This window comes from Cupressus sempervirens, chromosome 11 (assembly GCF_028749045.1).
Source record: "Cupressus sempervirens isolate cs-2001-9-10 chromosome 11, ASM2874904v1, whole genome shotgun sequence".
Classification (NCBI taxonomy): Eukaryota; Viridiplantae; Streptophyta; class Pinopsida; order Cupressales; family Cupressaceae; genus Cupressus; species Cupressus sempervirens.
Genome location: NC_143128.1, coordinates 405,440,644 through 405,450,761, shown reverse-complemented (window position 1 = coordinate 405,450,761; position 10,118 = coordinate 405,440,644). Strand labels below are relative to the sequence as shown.

Genomic DNA, 10,118 nt, shown 5'->3' with positions numbered 1-10,118 from the left:
ATAGGAATCAAAATAGATGACCTTTTGTTCTAATTTCATTTACATTGCATTTGCATTTGCATTTATTAAATTCATATTGCATCACCAATGACGAGGAGTCATAAGATGTGTGAGTTCTTGAAGTTGGCTAGGTTTGGGATCTAAATTTTGCTTGAGTTAATCTTGCCTAGGATTGACTTGGTTTTCCTCTTTCGTTCTTGGGTTAAGAATGCATCCAATTAGTTTAGGCAATAAAATAAATTCATTGCATATCATTTCATAAGGGAGTTGTACCTTCCAGTTTAGAGGAAATCTATCAATCTCATGATAGATTATTGAACTGTTGGAATCTAATTTTTCTTTTAGATTTGGGCATTTTGAGAGTTTATTTAAAAGGACAATCTATTTCCCAAAAAATTTTTGGCGACTCCACTGGGGAAATTGGAAAAGAAGACCAGTGTTGGAGATTGTATTTCTAGTTTTATTATTGTTATCTTGGTTTGAGATTGGTCACTCTGTGTCTTTAAAAGAATTCTATTTTCTTATCAGAGTTTGAAGGATTTGAAAGTTCTTATTGTTTAGTTTCCCAACTTGTATTTACAACAGACTTTTGCGGCTAAGAGGAAGAACACTTTGATTTTTCAAGCTTCATTATTTTCATTGCTTCCTTGGCAATTGGCAACTCCATTCTCAAAGAACCCCATTTACAAGTCAAGAAACAATTGCATTATAAAGTTTCTAATTGTAGAACCTTGGTGATGATAGAAGATTTCAAAAGACAAATGCTCACAATTAGTCTCTTTACCTATCATGAGGAAAATGGTGCAACCTCGTGAGGATATAATTCTAATTACAAAAAAGCTAGTGAAGTTTTGAAAGAATGAGAAATAGCTGGAAGGTTTACTGCTGTGGTACAAAGACAAATACAGAATTAGAGGCCAACTTAAGCACCAATTCAAAACACTCAGTGACCCATGAGATGGAGGAAATGTATCGAGGTTAGATTCCTCTGAGAAATGATTTAAAATATAAAAAGAGACTTTCGCCATCTGTTGAAGAGATTGTGATTGATGATGATCCTATGCTTCAACAACTTTGGAGTAAATTTAAAGAGAGTGTTAGCTATGCCACAAGAAACAACTTGAGTATAGCTAAAGACCATCGGTCTAGAGAATCATGGAAATTTATTAAAAAGAGACTCTATGTTCTCCAGGAGTTCAGACAAAAAAGCACTGATGTGAATTCTAAAAAGGATGCTTTGTCTTCTCCCATCTTCCCTGCTTTGAGAGAACCTGAATTTTCTTCATCCTCAATATTACCATGGATGAGCCATCATCATGAAGAAGGTAATCAGCATGAAAAGCATTTCCAGCCTAAACCACCACAAGAAGAAGAAAAGTTTGTTATTATTCCTTGCTTCTCAATAGTATTTCCTATGGAGTCATTAGTTACACCTTTAGATTCATCATTTAAGGTTGGAAATGAGACTTGTTCTCCTAATACTAAGCCTGATGTAGTAAGTATGAATCTAGAACCACTCTCAAAACTGCAAACAAAAGAATTAGTTTTGGTCCAGCATGTTGAAATCATTGAAGTTGCAGAAAGCATTTCTAAGGTGGATAGAATCAATGAGCAGAATGAAGAGATCATATCAACCAATGGTTTGAGTTTTGAACAACAAGAGAAGCTTAGTTTCCTAGAAGCACAACTTTTAGCAAATGAAGACAGCCTTCTCAATGATGAAGAATTGGTAAGAATAGTTGACAAAGAATTTTCTTTCATGTCTTCATTTACCTCTGATTTTAAAAGTTTCAGATTTGAAGAAAATAAAGATAAACCTTTGCATGAAGTCTCTAATGAGAATAATTAGATAGTTAATGCAAAACATGAAGAGTTGAATTCCATTGAAATTTTTAGTGAAACTAATTTTCAAGTTGCAAAGGTTTGTGATGATACTATATTAGAATCTATGTGTCTTGAAGAAAAAGTGGAAACATTTTTTGTCAAATCAGAAAATATGATTGAAGAAATGATCAGAAAAATTGAAAGAGAAATTAATGGGAATTACATTTTAAATTTTTGTCTTTCTGAAAACTATCCTAAAACAAACATGCTGGCTGCATTATGCTTTAGTGGTCACCATACTGAATCTGAAGATGTAGCAATAAAAAATGTTGAAAAGGAAGGAATTACAAAAAATAATGAGGCATTGCAGCATTATGAAGAAGGTAGTGAATCTAATTATAATCCTCTTGATTTGGAATACTCTTCCATAATTAATCTAGATATTGAAGTTGTGAATTTGGATGAGCATCTTGCTGTAGCAAATGAAGAAGATGTCTCAGCCTGGATGGACACTGTAGCAAATAAGGAATCCTTCAACTTCAACCCCATTTTGAAATTTGAAGTTGCTAATGATAAAGCCTGTGATTGGTATGATGCTATTTCACTTCCAGAAGCTTTTCAATTTTTTGATTATGTTCATTCCAATTTGAAAGATGATATCTTTGCTGAGAGTTATAACGAAGTAAATAGATGTGAGTATTTTCAAGCAGTACTGCCAAAATTTTTAGAAGTTCTCCATCCCAGTTTTAATGCAGATATCTCTACTGAAAGTAATAGTATCAATAGATGTAATTATGTTCCAGCAATGCATTTAGAATCACTTGAATATTCTGCCAGTCTAGATTTGAATATTGATATCTTCATTATAAGTGACAAGGTTGAGGAGAATAGATGCAAGCATGATTCAGTGATTTTTCTAGAGTCCAGTGAATTTTCTTCTTCTTCACAAAATAGGATAGAGCATGTGAAAGGTAGTATGTAGATAAATATAGAGCAATCAGAAGTATATGATGAGGCATGGCTATTTGGCAAGGTTCTATGGGTCACTATGTTGTAGATAGTTTTTGGATTCAAGTTCGACAATGAAGGAGTAGCCAGAGGTCACCAATGCTATTTCAAATTAATGGAGCATCTTCCTCTATTTAGGAAAGGTTCATACTTCCCTCTTCCTGTAAATGGTCATGTATGAATCTTTCTTTATTTTGGGTTCTGCTGGTGAGGTCCCCTCACCTTTTGTAAATAAATTTCCTTTTCAATTTTGGTGTATCTAGTGTAGCCTTTTCTTGCTTAGTCAGTAGTTATTGTTTTTTCCTACTTTGTTTTAGTTTTCCCTGCTCCCCTCCACCCTCCCTATATGCAATTTCTCATTGATCTTTGGTCTAGACTCCGTAACCCAATGCTTAAGGTACTTGCTTATCCAGAGATGCTAGATTCTCTATACACCTTGCAGTACATATTCCCCAATCAGAGCTAGCTGTAGGCATACTTTTAGTACCCCTATTTCAAAACTTTGATATTTGGTTGTCCTAGTTAGTTTTCCCATAAGTTGCCTAAAATTTCTTTAAACATGATGCTGTAAAAGATGAAGATCATAATCTTAAGATGCGGATGTAAAAAATTTTATGCCTCAGATTCAGAGGTTCAAATGTCAGAGTTCAAATCCAAAGTTCAAGTTCAAGTTGATGTTCCAAGTTCCCAAGTGTAGGCTTGGTTCAAAAGGCTATGGTTCAAAGTTCAATGACAGCGCTCCTAGTCCAAAGTGCATAAACCCCAATGCTTAAGGAATGAAAGTGATATCTCTTGTGAGGAGAAACCATTCTAAAGAATGATGCTAGCAGCTCGACAATCACATTATATGTCTAGGTGTTAACAATGAGAAAGGAAAACTCAAGGATACTCTCCTAGTATGCAAGGGTGATGTGATTTGAAGTCATGACTTCATTATTGATTATCCCACAGGTTTCTTCTATTACTGTAGTAGATATTGTGGCATGTTATGGGCCTCCAATGGAATGTTGTGATGGAAATCTATGTAGATTGCATGCTAAATGGATAACTTTAATATATTAGACTGATGCAAACAAATTTGAATGTTGCAACCTCTCACGACGGATAACTATGCTATATGTTGCTCATAACAATAGTTTCATGGAGATATGGTGACATTGAAAAAATCAATATGAAGACATGAGTTGTATAAGTAGTATATAAAGAAGTCTGAATGTAGAAAGATGTATATAAATCCACCATCTATTTTAGGATACTCTTTATGTTGCACCAACTGGGGAGTGAAGGAAATAAGGAGATCCTGATGGGAAGTAATTGTGCAACTCATGGCTTTCCCCTCATGACTCAAAATCTTGAATTCATACACAATGCATGGATGTTATTCAAGTGTAGCTGCTTAAGAAAAATAGGAACATGAAGTGATTACGGGGTGCAAATAGTTGTTATTCAGATTTAATTGATAATGACACCAATCATCATGCGAAAGGAAGATGTGCATTAGGTAGTTGAGCTTTACAGAACTCAACACATTAACCATACTTATGATTATGTTGGATTATGTGGGAAGCACAGATCAACTAATTATGATGGTCACATTAGGTAGTTAGCTTGCATGTGTCTTATCATGATTGGTCATCATCTTTGGTTCTTGTGGTTGTAGGTATTATGCAAGTGTGAAGAATATAGTAAGCTTGACAAAGCTGTGATGAACATTTGGGAATGCTATGAACTCTTGAATGATTTTTTAGATGAGTTTGATCCCGACCTTGATGAACCCCAAATTGAATGTCTTCTCCAGACAGCTGAAGCTATCTGTAGAGACTATCCCAACAGATGGAACGAGATCTTGGACATGTCATAGCCATAGTATCACAACCAATGCACGTAAGGGAAAAGCTCATTTGAAAATAAATGAGTCTCGAGAAAGGAGTGTCTATGAACTATTTGACAAAATGTCAACATGATTATGATGTAAATCAACCAACACATTCACATGTTCTGAGATCAGACCATGAATACCATAGAAGGTCAGAGGTCAACCCGAGCCTATCTCTCCACCAACAAGTTCATGATCCCAATTCAAGGGTAATGTATTCTAATGAATGAGGGCAACTGTAGTATGTTTGACAAAACCTATCCAATCATGGCTTATTGCGCAATATGGCATTAAACTAAAATTGTGGTTCTATTGCCCTAGGTTCCTGAATGTAAGATCTACTACTAGTCATTTATCAGAACTAATAATATTCAAGGCATATAACATCATGAAATATAATGTGGCACTATGATCAATGAGTAGTAACCAAATATGGTGTGGGATTTGTTGAATAGCATTGGTTATTAGTCTAAGCATGGTCTGCCATTGCTGAAGAATTAATTTGATGGGACAAGGAAGCTTCGAAATGATTTTACTTCCAATATTATCATTGTCATCACTCCCCAACCATACAAAGAATACAATGGAGGAACATGAATTGATGAAATTGCTATAGAGGGTGAAATCGAGAAGGTGTATAGGGCAGATTTTCTTGACAAAAATGGAAGAAGTGTCGTTGTAATGACCCCCTACAAAATAGAACTCTACATCTCAAGATAATTGATTGCGTCACCTCATGTATCTCATTGAAAATGCCATCATCAATTTACCTCCTGATTAGGAGCAGATGGTTTGGCTCATAGACTTCACTAGTTGGTCCTTGTCAAATTCTGTGCCAATTAGAATAGCTTGTGAAACTACAAATATTCTACAAAAACATTATCCCAAAAGGCTAGTGTTGGTAGTTCTATACAATCCTCTATGATTTTTTGAAGCCTTTTGGAAGATTGTAAAATATTTTCTTGATCCAAAGACATTTGAGAAAGTTAAGTTCATTTACCCAAAGAACAATGAAAGTGCTAGAATTGTGCAACAAAACTTTGATCTGGATATGCTGCAGAAGGCATTTGGAGGAAATAAAAACTCTCAATATGACCATGAAGAATTCTCAAAGCTTATGAGACAAGATGACATAAAAACTGCCCAGCATTGGATGTCAGACAGCAAGCCCAATGACTTAAATGGTAATCAAACTTCACAAGAAGATATCAAAGCTGATGAAAATGTCCAAGGATGATGATCCAGTTTTGATTGACATTATGATGTTCAAAGGTGCAGAAGCAGGAATTTTGGTAGTGGAAATGCTTCTTTGTTGACTCCATTATGCAATTGTCATTCAATATTCTAGTATCAAGTTGATTGATGGAGTCTTTTCATTTCATATTCTTGGAGGTAGATCAAATGATGAGACAGAGTCTTTTGGGTTTCTCCTTGTGTAATTTCAAAAATATTATTCAAGGTCTTTCCAAATCTCAAAATTCAAAGCACTTCATATTTTCATGAAGGCTTATGCTCATGTTTTATGTATAAGCTATTATAAAAGATGTAACAAAAGAGGGGGGGGGGGGGGGGGGGGTGGGTGGGTTTCTTTTTCTACATACAGTTAAAGAGCTAGAGTAGGGAAAGGAGCACATTTAATTTCTGTAATTTTTGTTTCTTGCATTTGGGGGGGTTCTGCTTTTTCTCCATATAGTTAGAGAGCTAGAGTAGGGAGAGGAGCACATTTAATTCCCATAATTTTCATTTCTTTCATTTGGGGGGGTTTTCTATTCCATTTTTTTAATAGATTTGATACTGAGTTGTAAGTAATAATGATTAGAGCATCATTATTTGCTATGTTCATAATAAAGAGAGATCTTTTGTTAAATTAGAGAGTTAAAAAGGGTTTTTTTTTTTAAATTCGCAATCAGAGAGTTACATTAATCAATTTTGGGCATTATCTTACACCTTAGAATTGGATAACAAATGTGTTGTGGATAAGAGGTGTTTGCAGCCATTTCTATTACAGGAACCAAAATAGATGACCTTCTGTTCTAATTTCATTTACATTTGCATTTATTGAATTCATATTGCATCACCAATGTCAAGGAGTCATAAGATGTGTGAGTTCTCAAAGTTGGCTAGGTTTAGGATCTAAATTTTGCCTGAGTTAATCTTGCCTAGGATTGACTTGGTTTTCCTCTTTCGTTCTCAGGTTAAGAATGCACCCAGTTAGTTTAGGCAATAAAAAAAATTCATTGCATATCATTTCATAAAGGAGTTGTACCTTCTAATTTAGAGGAAATCTATCAATCTCATGATAGATTATTCAATTGTTGGCATCTAATTGTTCTTTCAGATTTGGGCATTTTGAGAGTTTATTTAAAAGGACAATCTGTTTACCAACACATTAGTTGAGGATTGTGGATAGAGATATCCCCACAACTACATTCCATATGAGGTATCATCACTACAGGTTCACCATGGTACCATTTGGACTCATGAATGCTCTAGTTTTATTCATGAGCCTCATGAATGGAGTGTTTTGTACCTTTTTGGATAAGTTTGTAGTTGTATTTCTTGATGACATTCTGATATATTATTGTGATGAGAAGGAGCATGAAGAGCACCTACAACAAGTATTGCAAAAGTTGAGAGAGAATTAGTTGTATGGAAACTTGTCAAAGTGTGCATTCTATAGGCCTGAGATTCATTATTTGGGTTATGTAATATTAGGCAATGGAGTCTCAGTAGACCCATCAAAGATTAGGGGCACCCACTAGTGTCACTGAAGTGAGGAGCTTTATGGGACTAGTACGATATTATCAATGTTTTATTGTAGGATTTTCTAGATTGGCACACCCAATCACATCTCTTAAAAAAAGGGGAAGAAATATGAGTGGATAGAGAAGTGTGATAGAGCTTTTCAAGAGCTCAAGAGTGCACTAATCTTAGTAGTGCCAGATCCTTCTACAGATTGTTTGGTGTGCACCAACACATCCTTAGATGGTATAGGGGTAGTCCTTATGTAGGATGGATGACCTATTTCCTTTAACTCTAAAAAATTGAAGATTCATGAACTCAATTACCCTACTCACAACCTAGAACTTGTGGTAGTGGTTCATGTCTTAGTGAGGTGGTGACAGTTCCTTCTAGGTCATAGATTCAAGCTTCATTCCAACCACTAGAGCTTGCAGTACATATTTACGTAGCCAAACCTTAATGCTAGGCAAAGAAGGTGGGTGGAGTTCCCTTGTGAGTACAATTTTGATGTTCATTACATCAAGGGAAAGGAGAATGTGGTTCTAGATGCCTTAAGTAGAAGGTACCATGAGCTTTCATCTGTGATTCCTTGCACTAACTTGAGAGAGTGGATCCTACAACACTTGCCAGCAAATGAGCTTTATGCAAAAGTTAGTTAGATAGTGCATTCACAGAGACCCTTAGAAGGGAAACATTTAGAGTATTCCTTGGAGTATGATGGACTTTTGCATCATAGAGGACATATTTGTGTACCTTCCATTGGGGGTTTGCATGAGCTCATTGTACTTGAGGTTCACAGAGCACCTTATGCAGTGCACCCTAGTGTTAAGAAGTTACATTCAGATCTGAGACAATTTAATCATTGGCCAGGCATGAGAGTGTAGATTTCTAGTATTGTTGCTAGATGCCTTGAGTGTCAAAGGGTGAAGGGAGAACACCATTATCTTGGTGGGATTCTTCAGCCTCATGAGATTGCAAAGTGGAAGTGGTATGCTATATCTATGGATTTTATTGTTGGTCTCCCTATGTCATCTTGCTACCATGATGCCATTTTGGTAACAGTTGAAACATTGACCAAGGTTGCCCATTTCTCACCTATGCATACTACATACATAGCACAAGACATAGCTCAGGTGTTTTTGCAAGACATTGTCAGACTTTATTGGATTCCTAGTAAGATCATCTCCAATAGAGACTCATTGTTCACTTTATATTTTGGGAGAGAGTTGCAGGCAACATTGGACACTAGGCTCAATTTTAGTAGTGTACCATCCTTAGACTGACAGTTAGACCAAGTGAGTGAATTAGGTTTTGGAGGACATGTTGCATATGTACGTGATGGACCATCAGGTCAAATTAGAGGAATACCTACATCTTATTGAGTTTGCCTATAACAATGAGCACCATTCCTCCATAGGTATGCCACCTTATGAGGTCTTGTATGGAAGACCATGTAGAATGCCCTTGAGTTGGGATAAGATCAAGGATCGAATCTCAATTTATCCTCAATTAGTAATTGAGATGGAGTAGTAGCTGACCCTAATTAGACAGTGCTTGAGAGAGGCATAGGATAGGTAGAAGAAGTCTGTTGATGCGAAGAGGATCAATTGAGAGTATTAGGTTGGAGATAGAGTTTTCTTGAGGGTGCAACTACACAAGAGTCTGATTTGATTTAGAAAGGGCTCTAAGTTGGCACCTTGATTTTTTGGACCATTCAAGATCCTAGAGAGGATAAGACTAGTTGTATACCATCTAGCTTTGCCACCTAGCATGTCATGCATCCATGATGTGTTTCACATTTCAATACTTAGAAGATACATTTATGATGAGTCTCATAGTATAGATTGGGATGCTTTGCATGTGGATTTGGACAAGTAGCTAGCACTAGAGCTTATCCATATTATTGCCCTATGGACCCTAGCTTTTTGAGGTTGAGAGATGGACCAGGTTGGGGTATATTCAGATTGCTTTGAGGATGTCATAGCTTCATGGGAGGATGCAACATGGATGTAATCTCAATACCCTTATCTTTTTGATAAACTCCAAGAGGATGTTCATGCCTAGTGGGGAAGGATGTTAGGCCTTGCCCTGGCCCATCATAGCATAGTTGATACATTATTATTTTGATACTCATGACTTGATATGTTGAGATACTATCGAGTACATTAAACATATTATGTTATTTCATGTTGTGTGATATTTTACTTTCAAATATTTGATTTTTCATTTAATGCTTTATGAAAATGTATACTGATGAAGAAAGTGAATGCAAAATTAACACTTTGATTATGCAATTTTAATGATTGAGACTATGAGTAGAGAAAGATAACTAATTATTTCAAAGATGAATATTTTAATGTGATTTCCTTGATATGTTATATACATATATGCATGTGATTTTCTTGAGCTATTGATGTGTGCAATGAGTGTACAGGATATTTTAGTCAAGAAATCTGAGGGAGAAATGAAACTAAATCCTATGTACCATTTGTCAAAACTAGGGTTAAATTTGATAAAATATGCAAACCCCATTGTTCATATTTTATTTGTATCATGAGATGTACGAATGTATCATTTTGTAATCTTTAAATGTTAATGTTTCATAACAATGTTTTTATAGTGTCACTTCACACTGGTGAATTGTATATGCATTCTAGCACAATATTTA

General features: G+C 35.5%; 1 pseudogene; it reads left to right on the top strand.

Moving 5' to 3' along the window:
• Positions 1 to 5,305: 5,305 nt before the first annotated feature.
• Positions 5,306 to 5,945, top strand: LOC149529881 (CRAL-TRIO domain-containing protein C23B6.04c-like; annotated as a pseudogene).
• Positions 5,946 to 10,118: the final 4,173 nt, after the last annotated feature.